General features: G+C 37.5%; 1 protein-coding gene across 1 annotated transcript in view; it reads left to right on the forward strand.

Annotated features, from left to right (window-relative positions):
• Window positions 1–116: 116 nt before the first annotated feature.
• The window catches only part of ZMYM4 (zinc finger MYM-type containing 4), a 135308-nt gene continuing 114203 nt past the window's right edge, over window positions 117–21221 (forward strand). Inside the window, exon 1 of the mRNA XM_034649021.1 lies at window positions 117–141. The gene's annotated coding sequence lies outside the window, so the exon portion shown is untranslated. The remainder of the gene's footprint in view (window positions 142–21221) is intronic.

Here is a 21221-nt window from a genome sequence, read left to right on the forward strand (position 1 = left end):
GGCGGGAGTCGCGTCCCGGGGCCGGGAATGGGCCAAGAGCAGGCTCGTGGAGGGGTCGCCGAGGCCCGGCTGGGGAGAGGTTGCGGGCAGAACTGAGGCAATCTTGGCTCTGGAGCGCGCTGGAGAGTGGTCCTTCGGCAGGTGGGACAAAGATTTGCTGCTGGTTAAGAGGGGGAGGGGCGAGGGTTGTTGTTTGCTTTTTTTTATTTTTCCAGCACTGGGGGTGGGTTTTGTGGGCCAGGGGAGGGAAGGTGTCACATTCTTAAGTGCATCTTTAGTAAATCAGACTCTGGAAGTTTAACTGGGGAGAGGTCAGGTGGGGGTGGTAGTGGCGGGAAAGTCGTGGACGGGTCTTAAGAGGAATAACCTGGAGGGTTCTTCAGTAACACCATTACGAATTCATTTTCCTACCTCCTTTCCCCTCCCCCTATAACCGTTATCAAGACCAAGGTGGAGGTGGTGCTCTTACCTGTGAAGAAGTAGGGTCGTTGGCATGTCCTGATTTAGAGAGATTTTGGCAACTCTAAATGTCATGTTCTAGTCTAGCCTCTACCAACAATTAAGAACATGAAAGAGTATGACAAGTTTTGTCATAACAAGGATGTACCCAACCAGCCTGCAGAGGTGAAGCCAGTTGTACATGGGAGTTGTTGAGTGCCTTTTAAAGTTTGTCTTGAAACTTTTCTTATTTAATTCTGAATGATTTATTTTCAGGAGGAGAACAATAGTGTACTATCGATTGGGCAATATTTTTCAGATTTTTTTTTTAACTTCCTCCCCCCCACCTTAGCATATTGAGCAGTAAGTTTCCTATCAGGAATCTTCCTTTTGGGAATGGTCACAAAATGATCAAATTAGTGTTACGCCGACCACGTAAAATATTACCATTTAATTTTTTTACCGCCAGTGCCTTTTTGATTTAGCATAGGATTAGCAATCTCATAATGAATTACAGCTTTTTTTAATTTTAATGTTTTTTTATTATGTTAGTCACCATACAGTACATCCCTGGTTTCTGATGTAAAGTTCAATGATCATTAGTTGCGTATAACACCCAGTGCACCATGCAATACGTGCCCTCCTTACTACCCATCACCAGTCTATCCCATTCCCCCACCCCACACCCCTCTGAAGCCCTCAGTTTGTTTCTCAGAGTCCATAGTCTCTCATGCTTCATTCCCCCTTCTGATTACCCCCCCTTCTTTATCCTTTCTTCCCGCTAATGTTGTGAGTGCTTACTATGTGCCTGGTACTGTGCTTTACAGGAGGAATTTAACTTTGTCTTAGCTGTGTAAAATCCATTTTGCAGATGAAGAAACGTAGGCGTAGAGAGGTTAAGTAATTATACTTAAGATCAGATAGCTCTTTAAGAGGTTGAGCTGGGATTTGAATTCAGGTTTGTCCCAACTACAGTGCTTGTGTCCGAGGCCAGTCTGTTTCTCTCCTTAAAGGCTTAAATTATAGGGGCGTCTGGGTGGCTCAGTTGTTTAAGCGTTAGGACTCTCGATCTTGGCTCAGGTATTGATCCCAGGGTCTGAGTTCAAGCCCCATCTTGGGCTCCATGCCTATCATGCCTACCTAAAATAAAACAAAATTTAAATTATAAATTGCCAAAGAGATGTCAAATAGTTTTTTTTCTAACAATTTATTAGGAAATATTTTCAGCTACACAGCAAAATTGAAAAAATTTACAGGGAGCGTTCATACGCTCACTGCCTAGATTCTACTATTAACATTTTATTGGTTTTATCACGTGTTTATTCCTATATCTAGCCCTTTATCCATTTCAGTTATTTTAATGCATTTCATTGTAGTATTTGGAGCAATTAAAATTTAATGTTGATAGTCTTAGGTTTATAGAAGTTTAGATTTTTCTTATGCAATAATTAGTCATAGCTAGAACAAGTTAAACTGTATGATAGTATATTAAATAGTTCATTTAGTGTAAATATTGGGTATGGAATGCACATGTTTTGAAATTTTAAAATACTCTTCAAGCTGTGAGTCAGTTTAAACTGGATCCTCATATTTTAGTCAAGGCACATGGCATGTGGTCCACCAATTAAAATATATAGGGTAAATTACTTTAGATGTGTAATGTTCATTCAAGGAGATCTCTGAATCCAGTTGCTACTAATGCTATTATCGTTCATCTTATGAAATGGAATGTTCTAGAAAACATCTAAGCACGTCGGTAACAAATTCAACTAGATTTTAAACACTTCTTTCTCTTCTAGTACACTTTAAAGGTGCCGCACTGGTAGTAATCTAAACTATTATTTTTTAGTATCATGTAATTTATATAGCACTTCTACAGGTTTTACCCATTATTTTACCAATTTCATTGTGGAGGAAGGTTACGTTCGTTGTCTTTTAGGCTCCATAATCCATTTTTTAAGTTATTTCAGGTTTTTTTTTTTAAGTAATGTCTATACCCAATGTGGGGCTTGAACTCAAAACCCTTGTTCAGGAGTCGCATGCTCTACCAGACAGGTGTGCCTCCATTTTGTTTTTGATATTTGGTTAGAATGGTCAGTAGGGTTACCCTGAACTGTACACATGGTACATGTGCTTTTTTCCCCCTCATTTTTTTGATGTGTGCTAAACCCATGTGGATTCCATATGTGTATTCTAAACAGATTAGCAGGGACTATGTACAAAAGTACAGTATCTTTTTAAGTAATTTGCTTTGAGGCAGCTAAAAAAAATTGCATAGGCCTAGGTAATAAATTTAGGCTATTTAATCTGAAATTGCATTGATGATGACATGGTATTGTATTTATGATGCCTAACTGCTTTGACCTTTATAACTGTAAGTCACAAAAAATTGTTGAGCACCCATGCTAGTTGTTGAACTGTATGCTAGGCATTATGCTGTGGTATTTATGATCATCTAGGGTATTACATTCTGGCTTTCCTGCTAAATTGTGAATTCTTTTAGGGTAGGGCCCATTTTATTGCATTTTGCATCTCCAACACTATGACTTCCATGTAATAGGAACTCAAGACTTACATTGATTTTTTGGTAAGAAAGTTCACCTGTTGCAGTTGAGGCTGTAGGGCTTGGGTACCAAGTTACTTTGTAATTTTGGGAGCTTTAGTAAATCTTCCATAGCATCCTTTATACTCCAAAATTGTCTCCTATGGATTCAGATTTAGGAATCTTCTGATTGTTCTGGATTATGGTTAGATGGGAGAGTGTGTTAACCCTTGGGTTAACAACCTTAATTTCTGTGTAGGCCTGCGGGCTGTCTTACTTTTATGCTTGTGGGCATTTAGAACAATAGGTATTCATTAGATAAGGTTGATTTGATTGTATTCTGACTATATTGGAATGCCAGTCTACTTGGGGAAGCTAAGTATGTGGGTGGGTCAGCAACCATATCCATCAATCACCTGTGCTAAGAACCAAGTTCATATGAAGGTTATATACACGTAGTCTTTCTCATTTTAAAGTTAGGATATTTTTGAAATATTATTTATGAGTTTTTTTTTTTTTAAGATTTTATGTATTTATTTGACATAGAGACAGCCAGCTAGAGAGGGAACACAAGCAGGGGGAGTGGGAGAGGAAGAAGCAGGCTCCTAGCGGAGGAGCCCGAAGTGGGGCTCGATCCCATAATGCCGGGATTACGCCCTGAGCCGAAGGCAAAACGCTTAGCGACTGCGCCACCCAGGCGCCCCTATGAGTTTTTTTAAGATTGTAAAATTTTTATTTTCTAATATAAGTTTTAAAATTCATTAGTTAAGCTTGTGAATAGTGGAATTATTTTATGCATGGCTATTAAACTTAGGAAGCACGAGATCTAACTAAATCTGGTGGCCGTATTTTTTTGTGAAACCGCTGTATCTTTTCAAAGTTTACATACAGAATGATGACTTTTGTAAAAGTATATGTTATTACATGGTCTAGTAAGTTGTATCCACTCTCAAACTTGTCTGTATATTAAATTTGAGGCATAAGTGTTTGGTATGCTTAAAAGAAAGGTAAGCATACGTGTAAGTAGTATGCTTTCCATTTTTGTAAAAGCTGACCATTTTCCCTTCCCCACGTATGTGTCTATACTCATGTATGTATAAGCTTGGAGAAAGTTGTGGAGGCTACATGTCAGGCTACATATTACTTTTGATTACCTTCAAGGGGTGGAGATAAGGAAAGAGAGAGAGAATAGGGGAAAATCTTTGCAAAATGGAAAAATACTCATGGTATAATATAAAGTGAAAATATAGAATATAAAATGTTATCCATGTTACTGTAAATATGTAAACAGTGAACATGCATGTAGACAAGGAATGGAAAATAACATGAACAAATGAAAACATTGATTTTATCATGTGATGGGACTATGGAGAAGTCTTATTTTGGATTTCTGTTATTTTAATATTTTATAATAAAATAATTGCAAAAGGGTGATCCCTCTTAATTCCTTGATGAACTTTTAATCTTTTGTCTTTTTGCTAAATGTGTTACTTAAAAAGCACAATGGTACATATTAAGAATACTTGAAGCTCACGTGTACACAGTGTAAAGCATCTGTTTGAAGATTGCGTTGGCCCTGTATAGAGACCCTTCTAGTGTTGTTGATGATTCTGAATTATTTTCACAGTACCCATCCTATAACTAGCAGAGGTTTCTGTAAGTAAAGATAATATTTGATATTTATAAACATTTAAGTTCCAGTCATTTTAATTATTTTATGTGTAATATATCCTCCAGTCCTCATTAATTCCATAAACGGTAGTCGCTATTACTGTCCCATTTTATACATGAGGAAACTGAGGTACAGAGATTTTTTTTTGCTGAAGGTCATAATATAATAGGCTAAACCAGTATCAAGTACTACTTGAAAAATTATACTGTTTGATAAACGGTGTTAGTTAGAATTCATTATAATAATATAAGAATTAATATGTCCATTAATTATATGTAATATATGTAACATAAAATACATGTATGTATATTTATAATAAGAGTCTAGGTCCTGAATTATTTGGAATTTTTGGTGGTTAAAAACAATTGAATTATATTTAAATTAAATTACTTCTCAGGATGCATCAAAATACATTCTAGTTTGAGATAATCTTAAAACATATCTCACAACTCAGTTTTATTTTATTTTTTATTTTATTTTATTTTTTTTTAAAGATTTTATTTATTTATTCGACAGAGATAGAGACAGCCAGCGAGAGAGGGAACACAAGCAGGGGGAGTGGGAGAGGAAGAAGCAGGCTCATATCAGAGGAGCCTGATGTGGGGCTCAATCCCATAACGCCAGGATCACGCCCTGAGCGGAAGGCAGACGCTTAACCACTATGCCACCCAGGCGCCCCTCTCAGTTTTATTTTTAAGAAAGTATACACTAAATATCTTAAAGCTATGATTTATTCTAAAGATAAAGTTTGTGCTTCCTTTGAAAATGGAATGATTTTCTAATTTACTAAGACCATTTAAGGAGATAAATGTAAAATTGCAATTTTATGGATATTTGTGAATATATTTGAATTCTATATTAGGAGGCTGACCACTCTTTAAAGAAGACTGACATTTCCTTTAAATATTCTGGCTATTTTATTGTGCATTAACTATGTAATTATTTGAGCTAAGGAAAGAGAAAGAAAAGCATTATAGAATAGTATTAGGCTGAACCATATAAAATTGCTAATATTTGACCATTTGACTTATAAAAAATGCATTTTCTTTTCTTTTTTTTTTTAACAACTGATAATCAGTTTATTAAAAAAGTTCATGTAAGCATGTGCAGTGGTGACTTCAATCTAAACTCCTGGCGCAATACTGATGGAAGCAATCTGCTCTAACAATCTCAGGAGGACTGTACGAGTCAGAGTCACTTGTGGATCCTCATCTGAAAACGATCCCAAATGTTAGAACCTTCACTACAAGGAGTTTTTCTTGTAGTGATTCTCAGAGTTGTGGCAGGCATCCAGACTGGTCCTTCCACTTGAGATTCTTCTCCTTTGTACCTCTCATCAAGTCTCACATACCTTCTCCAAAGATTTTACATTGTGCTGGTTAGAGTAATTCTAATTTGGTGAATCGCCACCTCTGGTTCATGGGTGTCTTCTTGGTGTCTTTAAAAGCCCTGTCTGTGGCGCAGCTTTCTGATGGACTTGTTCCTTGGAGAAAACAGTGGTGAGTCAGGAGCAGAAGCAGGGCTCCCAGAAGCTCTGCCATAGCTGTGATCACATCTTCCTCAAAGAGCCAAGAGTGCATTTTCAAACGGCTCAACTTCTAATAGAGCATGGGCTTTTCAAAGTCAGGTTATGGTATGATCTTTAGCATTTAGCAGTGTTGGGATAATAACACCCACACCCATTTATGCTTAGGGAATATGTTTAATATTACTTTAATTTCATTCTTATCTTTGTGGCCTCCTGGAAGCTTAAGTTAGCTACCTTCTTGCTTTTCACACCTGAGCAAACCTTTTCTATCCAATGTGGACTACCCACTAGTCTTAAGGTTAAGGATCGTGTGTTCATCTTTCTTTACATCTCCTAACGTGTTGTCTTATAAATTTAAATGTGATATATATATGCACACACACTCAAACACATATTGTACATTTACAAGCAAAAATTAAAAACCCTTTTTATTCTGTTTCATAATTTGATATTAATATAGAATATAAAATATAGATTGGTACAGTGAAACTGCATTTGCCTGTTACCCAGCTTTGACAGCTAAACAGTTCTCAACATTTTGCTATTATCCAACTTCTTTTTTTTTTGGTCCAAATAATATTAAGGAAATCTCAGACATAACATCATTTAATCTATACATACTTTGCATGTATTTCTAATAAGTAAGAATTAAAACTAAACAACTCCAGTACCATACCTAGTAAGGTTAAGATTTCCTTAATCCAGTCTGTGTTCAGATTTCTTTGATTATTTTTTATTTTTTATTTTTTTAAAGATTTTATTTATTTATTCGACAGAGATAGAGACAGCCAGCGAGAGAGAGAACACAAGCAGGGGGAGTGGGAGAGGAAGAAGCAGGCTCACAGCGGAGGAGCCTGATGTGGGGCTCGATCCCATAACGCTGGGATCACGCCCTGAGCCGAAGGCAGACGCTTAACCGCTGTGCCACCCAGGCGCCCCTCTTTGATTCTTTAAATGGTAGTTTTTGTTTTGTTTTGTTTTTTCATAGTTGGTTTGTTTAAATCACTATCCAAATAAGATTTACCGTTTTATTTGGTTTATCTGCCTCTTAAATTTCTCTTAACTTCAGCGGTTGCCCTCCCTACTGTATACACCCTGCGCTTTTTCCCATGCTATTTCTTTGTTGAAAAAACTAGGTCATTTGTTCAGGAGAATTTCCCACATTCTGGATTTGGCTGCTTGAATACTTGTGGTGTTTTAACATGTTCAATTACCCTTCATATTTACCACAAATTAGTAGTTACATATAGAGCAGTGGTTCTCAACTTTGGCTGAAACTTGAGAATTACCTGGAGAGCTTTTAAGTATACTGATTCTCAGGTTACATTTCAGATTAGTGAAATCAGAATTCATGGGTGGGTTCTAGGCATCGATATTTTAAAAAATTTCCCAAGTGACTTAGTCTGTGGCCAAGATTGAGAACTTGAATTGGTAGAGTTTTATGAGATTTAAGTTCAGTTTCTTTAAGAAAGAAAAATGCATGAATAGAGTGATAGATAACTTATTTCCAATCAGTTTTAAGAATACAAAGGTGTGCTGTTTAATAATTACAGTGGGGTAATAGCCATAAACTGGGACTGTCCTGGACAAATTAGGATATATAGTCATCCTATTAGATGGTGCTAGTAGTTGGTGAATTATTCCAGGAGGCACACATTTAAGTGATACTAAAATTGATCAATTTACGTTCTGCCAGTGGAATCTAAATATTATAGTTTCTTAGCATCTCACCTAATGAATTTATCAGCCATAGATGATTGTTTCCTAGATCTATGATTTCATCAGAATAGTGATTTTTTTTAAATCATTTCTTCTGTTATTCACTGGAATTCTTCCATAAAGAATTTCTTCATCGATTATTTGGTTACCCTGTAATATTTGTACAGGAAAAACAGAGTAAATGCTTATTTTTCTCCTTTATTTATCAACTTTCAGAAGAATGAACTGATGCCATAGCAAATCCTAAAGGTGAGGCTCGGGAGGTGAAACCATTATGAACACATAGATTTTAATAGGTTTGATATGTTTAAATGTATTATGGTCAGTATTCTTTTTGATGTTTGAATTTGCCATATTTTTTATTAATGGCTATCTGTATTAGTATCCTAAGGCTGCCATAACAAATTACTGCCAATTTGGTGGCTTAATATAGCAGAAATTATTCTGTCTCAGTTCTGGATGCTGGATGTCTATCAAGGTGTCAGTAGGGCCAGGTTCTCTCTGAAGGCTCGAAGGAAGAATTTTTCCTTCTTCCAGCTTTTGGAAGGATTCTGGAAGCTTCTGTGAGTTGATTTATATTCCTTGAATTGTGGCAGCAGAACTCCAGTCTGGCTCCCTCTTCACATGGCCTTCTGTGTTTTCTTTTCTGTCTCTTTTAAGGATATCTCCATTGGATTTAAGGTCCAGCCTAATCCTGGATGATCTGATCTCAAGATCTTTACCTTAAATACATCTGCAAGGACCTCTTCTCACATTCTGAGTTTCTGGGTGCACATGTCTTTTAGGGGCCACAATTCAAGCCACTACAGTCCACCCTCTTGTCCCTCAAACTTGACACCCATCACATATGCAAAATACATTCATCTCTATCCCAACATCCCCCAAAGTCTCAACCCATTATAGATGAATTCTTAAGCCTTAAATCTCATCTAAATATTATCAGCTCAAAAACAGCGAAATCTTAGCATCTAAATCATCTACACAAGATGTGAGTGTGATTCTGGGTATGACCCATCTCAGGTAAAATTCCTCTTTATCTGTTTCTCTGTGAAACCAGAAAACAAATTTTCTGCTTTCAACATACAATCCTGGTTCAGGCATAGGATAGATAGTCCCATTCCAAAAGGAAGGAAATGGAAGGAATAAAGGGATCACTGGTCCCAGTTCAGTTCAAAACTCAGCAGGACCAGTTTCCTTAGATTTCAAGACCTGAGAGTAACTCTCTGTGGTTCGATCCTCTGTCCTCTGGGTTTATTGAAACACTGTAGACCCCTGCTTTGAGCCTACTTCTTTGGCTTCTACTTCTATGTACCTTTCTTTTTCTTGAAGGGTAGCACATGTTCACATATGAGTAGCTTTATTAGCTCTTTCCTGCTGATAGAATTCCAGAAGTCAGATTTGTTTCATTTTTGTCTAGTCTGTGTTCTTTGAAGTGTAGCCTGACAGTGTTTTTGTTGGTATAATATGTTCACAAACCTTGAGTCTCCTTTATATGTAAAGGGGATCCATACAATTAGACAATAGGGTTCTTCAGAGATCCTGGATAACCCCATTTTATTCCTGACTTAAATTGAGGTGACTGATTGGACCCATGAGTCATACATCTAATATCTTCAGCAAATAGTTGTCCAGCTATACCCTTGGCCCTTTCCCTAGAGCACATTTTTCTAATAGTGAATTCCATAATTTTAGCATCCTCTGCCATCTGGATGGGCTGAGAGCCTCCCAAATCATCAAGAGTTGTTTCCTTTTTGCTTAATATTTCCTCAATTTATCTCTTTCAGCTCACTTTTTACTCTTAGCAGCAAGAAGAAGCTAGGTTGTACTTTGAACACTTTGCTTAGAGATCTTAGAGAATATCTAAGTTCATTGCTTCCAAGTTCTGCTTCCTACCCAGTGTAGAACACAATTCAGTCAAGTTTTCTGCTACTTTATAACAACGATCACCTTCCCAATAAGGTATTCCTCATTTCCTTCTGAAATCTCACCAGAAACATCTTTAACATTCAGATTTTCTCAACATTTTGTCCATGGTATGTGTATTTTTTAAGATGTTAAAAGTTTTCTCTTCTTTGTTCCTCACTTCCTTGTGAAACTTCACCAGAATTGCCTTTAATACCTGTATTTGTACCAACTATCTCTTGAAAGCAATCTGGATTTTTTCTATCTGGGTTTTTTTTTGTTTGTTTCTGTTTTGTTTTTTTTTTTAAGTAGGCCCTGTGCCTGGTATGGAGCCCAACCCGGGGCTTGAACTCATGATCCTGAATAAAGACCTGAGCTAAGATCAAGAGTTGGATGTTTAACTGACTGAGCCACCCAGGCACCTCCCCTTTTTTTTTTGATAGTTGACAAATTGCCTCGGTCATGCTGCTTAAAATTCATCTAGCACCTGCTCATTATCCAATTCCAAATCTACTTCTTTGTTTTTAGGTATTTATTACAGCAATCTACCATTTCCAAGTACCAAAATCTGTATTAGTCTCCTAGGTTTGCCATAAGAAATCACCACAAACTTGGTGGCTTAAAACAACAAATTTATTCTCTCACAGTTCTGGAGGATAGAAGGGGTCAGCAGGGCCATCCTCTCTCTGAAGGCTCTGGGAAAGAACCCTTTTATTCTCTTTCAGCTTCTGGTGGCCTTAGGTGTTCTTTGATTTGTGGCAGCATTAACTCCAATTTTTACCTCTGTTTTCACCTGGCCTTCTCTCTCTGTTTTTGTCTCTTCTAAGGACAGTCTTCATTGGATTTAGGGCCTACCCTAATCCAGGGTCATCTCATTTCAAGATCCTTGCACTAATTACATCTGCAAAGAAGTTTCATTTCAAAAAGATCAGATTCTGAGTATCTGGGAGGACATATCTTTGGGGGCCACAGTTCAGCCTACGACAAGGTCTTTAACATTAGCATCTGAATGTTAAAAAAAAATTATATTAAAAGTTACCTTAAATTTTTTTAATGTGCTAAAATATACATGACATAGAATTTACCATTTTGGTTATTAAAAGTGTATAAATCAGTGGCATTAAGTACATTTTGATAGTGTTGTGCAAGTATTACCACTGTCTTTTTTTTTTTTTTTTTTAAGATTTATTTTAGAGAGAGGATGTGGGGGAGGGACAGAATGCGAGGGAGAGGGAGAGAATCTCAAGCCTACTCTGTGTGCTGAGCTCAAGCCTGACTCAGGGCTCCATCTCACGACTCTGAGATAAGACCTGAGCTGAGACCAAGAGTTGGATGCTCAACCACCTGAGCCACCCAGGTGCTCCTACCACTGTCTTTTTCACCCCAGACAGAAAGTCTGTCCACGTTAAGGAGTAACTCCCAATTGTTCTTCCCTCCAGCCTTTGTTATGATTTAATGTACTTTATATCTCAATGAATTTGTCTATTCTATATATTTTATATAAGTGGAATCATACAATATTTGACCTTTGGTGTCTGGCTTGTTTCACTTAGCATAGTATATCAGAACTTCGTTCTTTTTTATGCCTGAGTAATAGTTTATTGTCTGTATATAACACAGTTTATTTATCCTTTCATTTGTTGATGGACACAGGTGGTTTTTATCTTTTGGCTGTTATGAAAAATGTTGCTATAAGCAGTGCTGTACAAGTATCTGTTTGAGTCTCTGTTTTCACTTCTTTTGGGTATATACCTAGAAATGGATTTGCTGGGATAAATGGGATTTTTACATTTATCTTTTTGAGGAATCCCCAGACTGTTTTCCACAGAAGTGCACTAGCAGTGCACGAGGATTCCAATTTCTCCATATCCTCTCTAACTCTTGTTCTTTTTATTCTTCTTCTTTTTTTTTTTTTGATAATAGCTGTCCTAGTGGGTGTGAAGCATTGTGGTTTTGATTTTTTTTTTTTAAAGATTTTATTTATTTATTTGACAGAGAGACAGCCAGCCAGCGAGAGAGGGAACACAAGCAGAGGGAGTGGTAGAGGAAAAAGCAGGCTCCCAGAGGAGCAGGGAGCCCAATGCGGGGCTCGATGTGGGGCTCAATCCCAGCACCCTGGGATCACGCCCTGAGCCAAAGGCAGATGCTTAACGACTGAGCCAACCAGGCGCCCCTGTATTTTTTTTTGATGACTAATGATGTTGAGTATCTGTTCTTGTGCTTATTGGCCATTTGTATATCTTCCTTGGAGAAATGTGTATTTAAATCCTTTGCCCTTTTCTAATTGGGTTGTTTGTCTTTTTGTTATTGAGTTATAGAAGTTCTCTAAAAATTATGGATATTAAACTCTGATCAGATATGTGATTTGCAAATATTTTCTCCCATTCTGGGGGTTTTCTTTTCTTTCTTGATAGTGTCCCTTGATCCACAAAAGTTTTCAGTTTTGATGAAGTCTAATTTGTTTATTTTCCTTTTGTAACTTGTGCTTTTGTTTTCAGTTTAAGAAACCATTGCCAAATCTAAGATGATGTAGTTTTTCCCATATGAAGAAATCTAAGAGTTTTGTAGTTCAGCTCTTTAATTTAGCTCTCCAATCTATTTATTTATTTATTTATTTATTTATTTATTTATTCCCAATCTATTTAAAGTTAATTTTTGTTTATGGTATAATGTATGTGTATAGTTTTGTTGTTTTGCATGTGGCTATCCAGTTTTTCCAGCACCATATGTTGAAGTCTGTTCTTTTCCCATTGAATGATCTTGGCATGCTTGTCAAAAATCAGTTGGCCCTTGTATCACTTTGGGTGCTATAACAAAATAGCATAGATTGGGTGACTTAAACCATAGGAATTTATTTCTAATTTCTGGAGGTTGGGAAGTCTTAAGATCGAGGTGCTGGCAAGGTAGATTTCATTTGGCTTGTTGGCAGCTGCCATTTTTGCTTTGTGCCCTCATAATCTCTTCTTTGTGTGTTCTCAGACAGGGATTGAGCAAGCTCCTTGGTGTCTCTTTTTAGAAGGTCACTAAACCCATCATGAGAGTCCTACCCTCATGACCTCACCTAACCCTAGTTACCTCCCAAAGAGCCCATCTTTAAATGACATTGGGATTTCAGTCTTCAACATATAAATTTTGGGGACACAAATAGTCAGTCCATAACAACCATATATGTAAGGGCTTATTTTTTGGATTCTCTATTTTTTTCCATTGGTCTGTATGTCTCCTTGTGCCTGTACGACACTGTTTTGATTAGTGTAGCTTTGTAGAAGTTTGAAAGTGAAAAGTGTGAGTCCTTCAACTTTGTTTTCCCTTTTCAAGATTGTTTTGGCTATTTGGCATCCCTTAAAATTCTACATGAAATTCAGGATTTTTTTCCTATTGCTACAAAAAATGCCACTGGGATTTTGTTAGGGATTGAATTGAATTTGTAAATCTCTTGGGTACTATTGTCATCCTGATACGATTAAGTCTTCCTATCAATGAATGCACTGTGTCTTTCCTTTTATCTATGTCCTTTAATTTTTTTTTTTTTAATTAAGTAAACTTCACCCCCAACTTGGGCCTAGAACTCATGACCCTGATATCAGGAGTGCCATGCTCTGCTGACTAAGCCAGCCAGGTGCCCCTGTCCTTTAAAGTTTGTTTTAGCAGTATTTTGTCCAGGTCTCAGTGTACAAGTCTTGGAGCTCCTTGGTTAAATTTTTCCTAAATATCAGTGTAATACACTGTATTAATAGAATGAAAAAAAGACCCCACATGATCATCTCAGTTGATGTAGAAGAAAACATGTGAAAAACTCCCATCAGACTTTCATTAATAAATTAGGAATAGAAGGGAACTTCCTCAATATGATAAAAGCTATATATGAAAAATCATAGCTAACATCATATTTGATGGTAAAAGACTACAGGCCTTTCCCCTAAAATCAGGAATAAGAGAAGGATGTCCTCTTTTGGTACTTCTTATCAGTGTTATTTGAAGTTGTAGCCAGAGCAGTTAGGCAAGATAGAAGAGGCATCCAAATTGGAAGGAAAGAAGTAAAACTCTTACTGTAGATGTCATGATTGTATATATAGAAAATCTTACAAATCCACCAACCTCCCGCCTCCCCCCAGACCCTGTGAGAGGTAGTAAATTCAGCAGAGTTCAAGATAAAAAAAAAAAAAATCACACAAAAATCAGTTGTATTTCTACACACTAGCAATGGAATCCTGAAAGGAAATCAAGAAAATTACTTCATTTACATTAGCATCAATCTGTATTCTTTTGATTTAACTCCAGTAGCCCTTGAAAGTTTATTCCCTTTTTGGTCAAAAAGATGGGCCTAGGCTCATGCTTTGTGTTACTGTCTCAGACTTGGAATTAACTTCCAAGAAGCCCGGGTACCTTTCACCAGGAAGTGTTCATTACAGACTATAGTTTGAACTGAGATAAACTTTTTGAAATTAGACTTTTTTGAGACTCTTATTGCTTGTGTTTTTCACTTACTCCTAACTCACATCTGGCTTTTCCTTCTGTTTCCCCACTGAAATTCTCTTTAAGATCACTGAAATGACCTAATAATTTCCAAGTCTACCGGATGCTTTTCAGAGCTAGCTTTTATTTGATTTCTCTTAGACATCTGACCCTATTGCCTGTTCCCTCCTTGAAACTTCTCCCTTATTTATAAGATGGCATTCTCATGGTTCTTTTCTGGAATTGCTTCTTTTTGGTCATCTTTGACTCTTTTTGCATGCCCAGTAAGTGTTGTTTCCTTGGCCTGTGTTTTTCTTGGGTAATCTCCTACAGTAGTTTTAAAACTACCCATTAAATACATTGTGATTTCCTTTCTACTTATGTGCTTCTTTTTGTGTGTGTGTCTAAACTCAAAATCTGTATTTCCAGATGTATAATTTGACTTGTATTGTACTGTCTAGCAGATATTGCTAATTCAGTGTGGCTAAAATGGACTCTCTATTCCTCTTGTAAGTACTTGCTTTCACAAACAGTGCCCCATTCCTTCTCTCCCTGTTTTTCTTTCTGTATTCTTTTAGTTATTGTCTTCTAGTCACGCAAGTTAGAAACCTCAGAGTCATCTTGCTTCTTCTCTTCCCCTGATCATTCCAGTATTAATTGGTGAATCTTATTGAGATTACCTCAGATATGATTTTTAAGATTTTATTGCTACTGATACCAGCCTAGTTATGGTACTCGTTTTGTTTGCTTTGTCTTACTTTCCTTGCCTTTAAAATAAAACTCTTCTCCCCCCTCCCCCCACCCATTGTTTCCTCTCCTGTTCATTCTATATACTGGAGACTGATTTATCTTCAGATATGAAAATCTGTTCATCAATATGGTAACAATTTGGCTCCCTTAATAATAATTCAGATTCTCTTCCTGTGGCAAGAAGCAAGTTGCATCACAGCTCTGACTCTCCTCTTAGAAATGTACTTTTCCTTCATTGGAGAGGTTTTTTCTGATTGACTCTGCTACTGTCATGCTAGCCTTGGGTAGGGGTCCTGCTTGGCCCTGCAGCCTGTATGTAGAGATAGAATCTTGGCTTAATTCCACCCAGCATAGTTGAGACCAGGTTGTGCCTTTTTTTTTTTTTTCTTTTTAAAGATTTTATTTATTTATTTGACAGAGAGAGAGACAGCCAGCAAGAGAGGGAACACAAGCAGGGGTGTGGGAGAGGAAGAAGTAGGCTCCCGGCAGAGGCGGGAGCCCGATGCGGGGCTCAATCCCAGGACCTTGGGATTGCGCCCGGAACCGAAGGCAGATGCGTAATGACTGAGCCACCCAGGTGCCTCTAGGTTGTGACTTTTAAAGATTTTTCTCTACACCCAGTGTGGAGCTTGAACTTAAAACCTTGAGATCAAGAGTTACATGCTCTGCTGACTAACCAAATCAGATGCTCCCCAGGTTATAACTTTTTTTTTTTTTTTAAATTTTATTTATTTATTCGATAGAGATAGAGACAGCCAGAGAGAGAGGGAACACAAGCAGGGGGAGTGGGAGAGGAAGAAGCAGGCTCATAGCGGAGGAGCCTGATGTGGGGCTCGATCCCGCAACGCGGGGATCATGCCCTGAGCCGAAGGCAGACGCTTAACCGCTGTGCCACCCAGGCGCCCCCAGGTTATAACTTTTAAACAAGACTTTATTAAAAGTTGATTGTAGTAGGAGGTATTAAAAGTTGAGTGTAGTAGGAGGGAATTACAACACCAACACAATAGTCCACCCTGCCCCAAATCTGTGGTTTTGCTTTCTGTGGTTTCAGTTACCCACAGTCAACCGCGGTCCATCAGAAGCAGATGATCCTCCTTCTGGTGTGTTGTCAGGAAGTCAGTAGTAGCTTACCGCTGTTACAATGCCTAGGTTGTTCATCTCGTTTCATCTCTTTCACACAGGCATTTGATCATCTCGTGTCAACACACGAAGGGTGAATACAGTACTATATTTTGAGAGACCACATTCATTTAACTTTTATTACAGTATAGTGCTATAATTGTTCTATTATTGGTGTTAGTCTCTTACTGTGCCTAATTTATACATTCAGCTTTATCATATGTATGTGTAATTGGTCCTTGAATAACATTGGGGTTAGGGACACTGGTCCCCTCACGGTCAAAAATCTGCCTCTAGCTTTTTAAAAAATATTGATTAATGATTTTATTTATTTGATGGAGAGTGGGAGAGAGAGAGCAAGAAAGCGCAAGCAGGGGGAATAGCAGAGGGAGAGGGAGAAGCAGGTCCCCACTGAGCAGGGAGCCCAATGTAAGGCTCAATCCCAGGACCCCAAGATCATGACCTGAGCCAAAGGCAGATGCTTAACCGACTGAGCCACCCAGATGCCCCTTATTTATTTATTTTTAAGTAATCTCTACACCCAGTGTGGGGCTCGAACTCACAACCCCAAGATCAAGAGTCTCATGCTTTTCTGACTGAGCCAGCCAGGTACCCCTGCCTATAACTTTTGACTCCCCTGAAACTTAATTACTAATACCCTACTGTTGACTGGAAGTCTTACTGATAACATAAACAGTTGATTAACACGTATTTTGTATGTTATACATATTATGTATTATACAGTTAACAATAAAGTAAGCTAGAGAAAAGAAAATATGTGTATATATTTTTTAGAGAGCGAGAGACCGCAAGAGGTGGGGGGAGGGGTGGGGAGAGGGGTAGAGGGAGAAGGAGAGAATCTTAAACAGGCTCCATGCCCAGTGTGGAGCTCAGAGCCTGACACAGCTCTCCATTGCACGACCCTGAGATCATGACCCGAGCAGAAATCAAGAGTCAGACGCTTAACTGGCTGAGCCACCCAGGCACCCCGAAAAGAAAATGTTTTTTAGAAAATTGTAAGGTAGAGAAAATACATTTGCAGTACTGTACTGTATTTATTGAAAAAGTGTATAAGTGTCCTGTGCAGTTCATACCCGTGTTGCTCAAGGGTCAACTGTGTACTACCTTTAATAGCTATTTCCAAAATTTTAAAACAAAGTATACAGGAGGAAAAAGAAATGGTGCGCCCGGCTGACTCAGTCGGAAGAGCATGTGACTCTTGATCTTGGGGTTGTGAATTTGAGCCTTATGTGAAGTGTAGAGTTTATGTAAATAAATAAAAACTTAAAGAAAAAAGAAAAAAAAAGCATCATTCCCGAGAAGGAATTAATAGGACGGGAAAGCTTATTATGTTGGTAACAATTTCTTTATATGTATTTGTTCAGGTTTAACTTTCCACAAAGAATTTGAGGTAGTTTACAAAAAGATAAAGATTAAAAGAATTAAGGACCATGGTAAAGGAAATACAGATGTGATAACTCTAATGTTGTGACTGATCAGAGAATATGATTAAGTATGTCCCGTTATCATGTAGAGCAAACATTACCTCATCTGTGAAGAAACAGCATATTCTAGCACTGACCCTAAAAGTAGGTTCAGATGTGACTCCAGTAGGAGACACTGAGTAATGTACTGAACATTGTCTTCAGTAACATTTTCTTTTTAACAGAAGAAAGTCTCAATTCCTCATCTCTAGGTTTTTGTGTAAACATGTCTTTCTTTTGGGTAAATAATTAGGAGTGGGATTGCTGGGTAAAATAAGTTTTCTTGTGTTTTGAGTTATTTATGTATTTTGGATACAAATCCTTTATTAGATGTGTGTTTTGTGAATATTTTCTAGTCTGTGGCTCATCTTCATTTTCTTAACATTGTTTTTCAAAGAGCAGAAATTGAGATTGAGGCTGTGAGCACACACACATATACAGACACAAATTTAATTTTGTGGGAATCAGCAGATAGATAACAGCAGGGGACCCAGGAGGAAACATATCTTGGTGATTCGTTTTTAATTAGCAATATACTTCAGAATCCCCTGAGGGAATTCTATCCCTGCTCCTTTACAATACACAAATGTCTAATCCCTGTCTGTCCCAGACCTTCTGAAATAGATTAGGTGGAGGATTGCAGAGTAGGAGCCACTATCATAGTAAGTTTTGGCCTTGGTCCTTACCATTAACATGGTTTTTGTTTCCTTACAGATAAAATAGAAATAAAGATCTACTTAGTAGGTTTCAGTAGGTTAGTGCACAGGAAGTTCTAGCATACACTAGGTGGTGATTTCTACAAGCAAAGGGGAGAAATTGGGTAGTGTCATGGTAGCCTTGGAAGTCATTGTTGGGAAGTGAATGTGAACATTACTTTTTTCTTGCCTTCTATTCTGTGTGACACTTGAATTATTTAAGAAACAAATGTTTGCTCCAATTATTCCTTTCATTCAACCCTTTTGTTCCCCTGAAATTGACTATGCTGTTTTCTTGAATTCCATTATATCATTGTAACTTTCTTGCTTTAATATCATCTTCATATGATTTTTCATAGAATTTATGTCAGAGTTGAAATATTTCTCTAAAGATAGTTACAGAAAATATACATGTTTACTATCCTTCAGTTTTTCTTCATGTTTGATGTCTTAATGTATAAAAGAAGTAGATATTCTCCTCACTGTAATTTTTATATATGGAAAATAAATTTTAATGAAGGAGTATCTGATCATTATGAACAAGAAGAAAAGGGTGTTGTATCTAGTAACAAAGGAAGATTTGCTTTATTTGTTTAGTTGTCATTTGTTGGAAGAAAAGAATACAGAAAGGCCCCAAAATAGTTATTTTCAGGGTTGTTGTAAGTGACAAGTTATATAGGAAAAAAGCTGCTTGTTTTGTGTGAGGAGTACAACTCTGATTTTAAGAGGTTTCTAATTGATTACTCCTTTTTAAAAACCTGTGTTATGGAAATTTTAAGCTATAGATGTAGAGCAAATAGTTCAACTAATGGTCATGGATTTGTCATTTGTCTTCTTTAACAGTCATCGACTTTCTGCCTTTTGTTTTATTTATTCCTCTCCCATGTCTTTCCCTATAATATTTTAAAGCAAATTATAGACATATTTCATTTCACCTATTAACACTCGAAGTATGAATCTCTAACACATGGAGTCTCTTTTTTAAAAAAATCATAATACCGTTATCACACTGAACAAAATCAACATGATTCCTTAATGTCACCTAATATTAGTACAACTTTCTTATTTGTTTCACAGAGTTAGTAGCTAAAACAAGGTTTGTGGGTTGTTATGTCTTTTAAGCCTCTTTTAATCAGTAAATCTCCCCATTTTAAAAACTGCCATTTATTTTTAGAAGACGCTGGATGATTTGTTCTGCAGCATTTCCCGCATCCTGGGCTTTGCTGCTTATATTCTGATGTCATTGAACATGTTCCTCTATTCTTCATGTTTCTTCTAACTTGTAGAAGTGTAATTAGATTCAGGTTCAATTTTTTTGAAAGAATTCTTCATAGGTAGTACTGCGTTCTTCCTATGATACCACTAATGGAACCATCACATTCGTCCTTGTTCAGGTGATGTCAGCCTAATCCATATATTTAAAAGTTCCTCTTCAGTTTTTTTTTTAAAGATTTATTTATTTATTTGAGAGAGGAATTAGAGAGTGCAAGAGTGAGAGTGAGCAGGGGAGGAGCAGAGGAAGAGGGAGAGAGAATCTTTTTTTTTTTTAAGATTTTATTTGTGAGAGAGAGAGAGAGAATGAGAGCGCACAACAAGCAGGGGGAGCGGCAGGCAGAGGGAGAAGCAGGCTTTCCACTGGACAGGGAGCCCAATGTGGGACTTGATCCCAGGATCCTGGGATCATGACCTGAGCTGAAGGCAGATGCCTAACAGACTGAGCCACCCAGGCGTCCTAGGAGAGAGAATCTTTTCTTTTTTCTTTTTTTCTTTTTTTTTTTTTTAAGATTTTATTTATTTATTTTAGATAGAGCACAAGCAGGGAGAACAGCAGAGGAGAGGGAGAAGCAGGCTTTCTACTGAGCAGGGAGCCCAATGTGGGGCTTGATCCCAGGACCCTGGGATCATAAACTGAGTTGAAGGCATACGCTTAACTGAGCCACCAGGCGCCCCCCCCCCCAGCCAGGGGAGAGAATCTTAAGTATACATCTTGGTGAGCATGGAGCCTGACATGGGGCTCCCTGATCTCCCTGAGATCAGGAACTGAGCTGAAACCAAGAGTCGGACACTTAATCTACTCAGTTGTCCAGGTGCCCCTCCCCTTCACTTTTTGACCTGAATAGTTTTAGCATTCATTGATAGTTATTTCTTTTTTTTTTTCTTTTTTCTTTATATTCCTTAAGTAACCTTTGTATCCAGTGCGGGGCTTGAACCCACAACCCTGACTGAGATCAAGTGTCACACGCTCCATGGAGTGAGCCAGCCAGGCATCCCGATAATTATTTCTTGATTCACTATTTTATTAGAGAAGATGATTTCCTAAATCTTTTATTCCTCCAGTGTCTGTTAGTTATGATTATTTTGTAGAGAGCTTTCCCTTATCAACCAACATTTGGTTTCTTTATTACCTTGAAATATGTTAATACAAGACAAAGCAAGATAGAAACAAAGGCAAGGTAAAGACAAGATAAACGCTTGATTCTTTTGTCATTTTTGAGAGTGAGTTGAAGACTTGGTAGCCTCCACAAATGACCAATGAGGATTGTTATTTGGAGTAAGGGGAATAAAGGTGATATGACAAATCATTATAAATAGATTTGTATATTTATTGTAAGTTAGTCTGTTATGCCATGTTGGTGGGTAAAAGCATTTGTATGTTAGCTCTTGAGCCATTTTGTCATGACTCCAGTAGTCTTTGATAACTTCCTTGTTTTCTGGTGCAGGATGAATCAGGCTCATCTATATAAATCCCACTCCAGACCTGAAATCAGCCATTTTTCCCAGAAGGTCTGGTTCCTTTTAGTGGGAAATGGTATTTAGAGACCCTAACACTTGACCACTTTTTAAAGTTGTATCATCTTAAATTTTAGATTTAGAAGGAGTCTTTGAAATTTCTACCCAGTGTAGGAATCTGTGTCCT

The sequence above is a fragment of the Ailuropoda melanoleuca genome, chromosome 2, assembly GCF_002007445.2.
Source record: "Ailuropoda melanoleuca isolate Jingjing chromosome 2, ASM200744v2, whole genome shotgun sequence".
Lineage (NCBI taxonomy): Eukaryota > Metazoa > Chordata > Mammalia > Carnivora > Ursidae > Ailuropoda > Ailuropoda melanoleuca.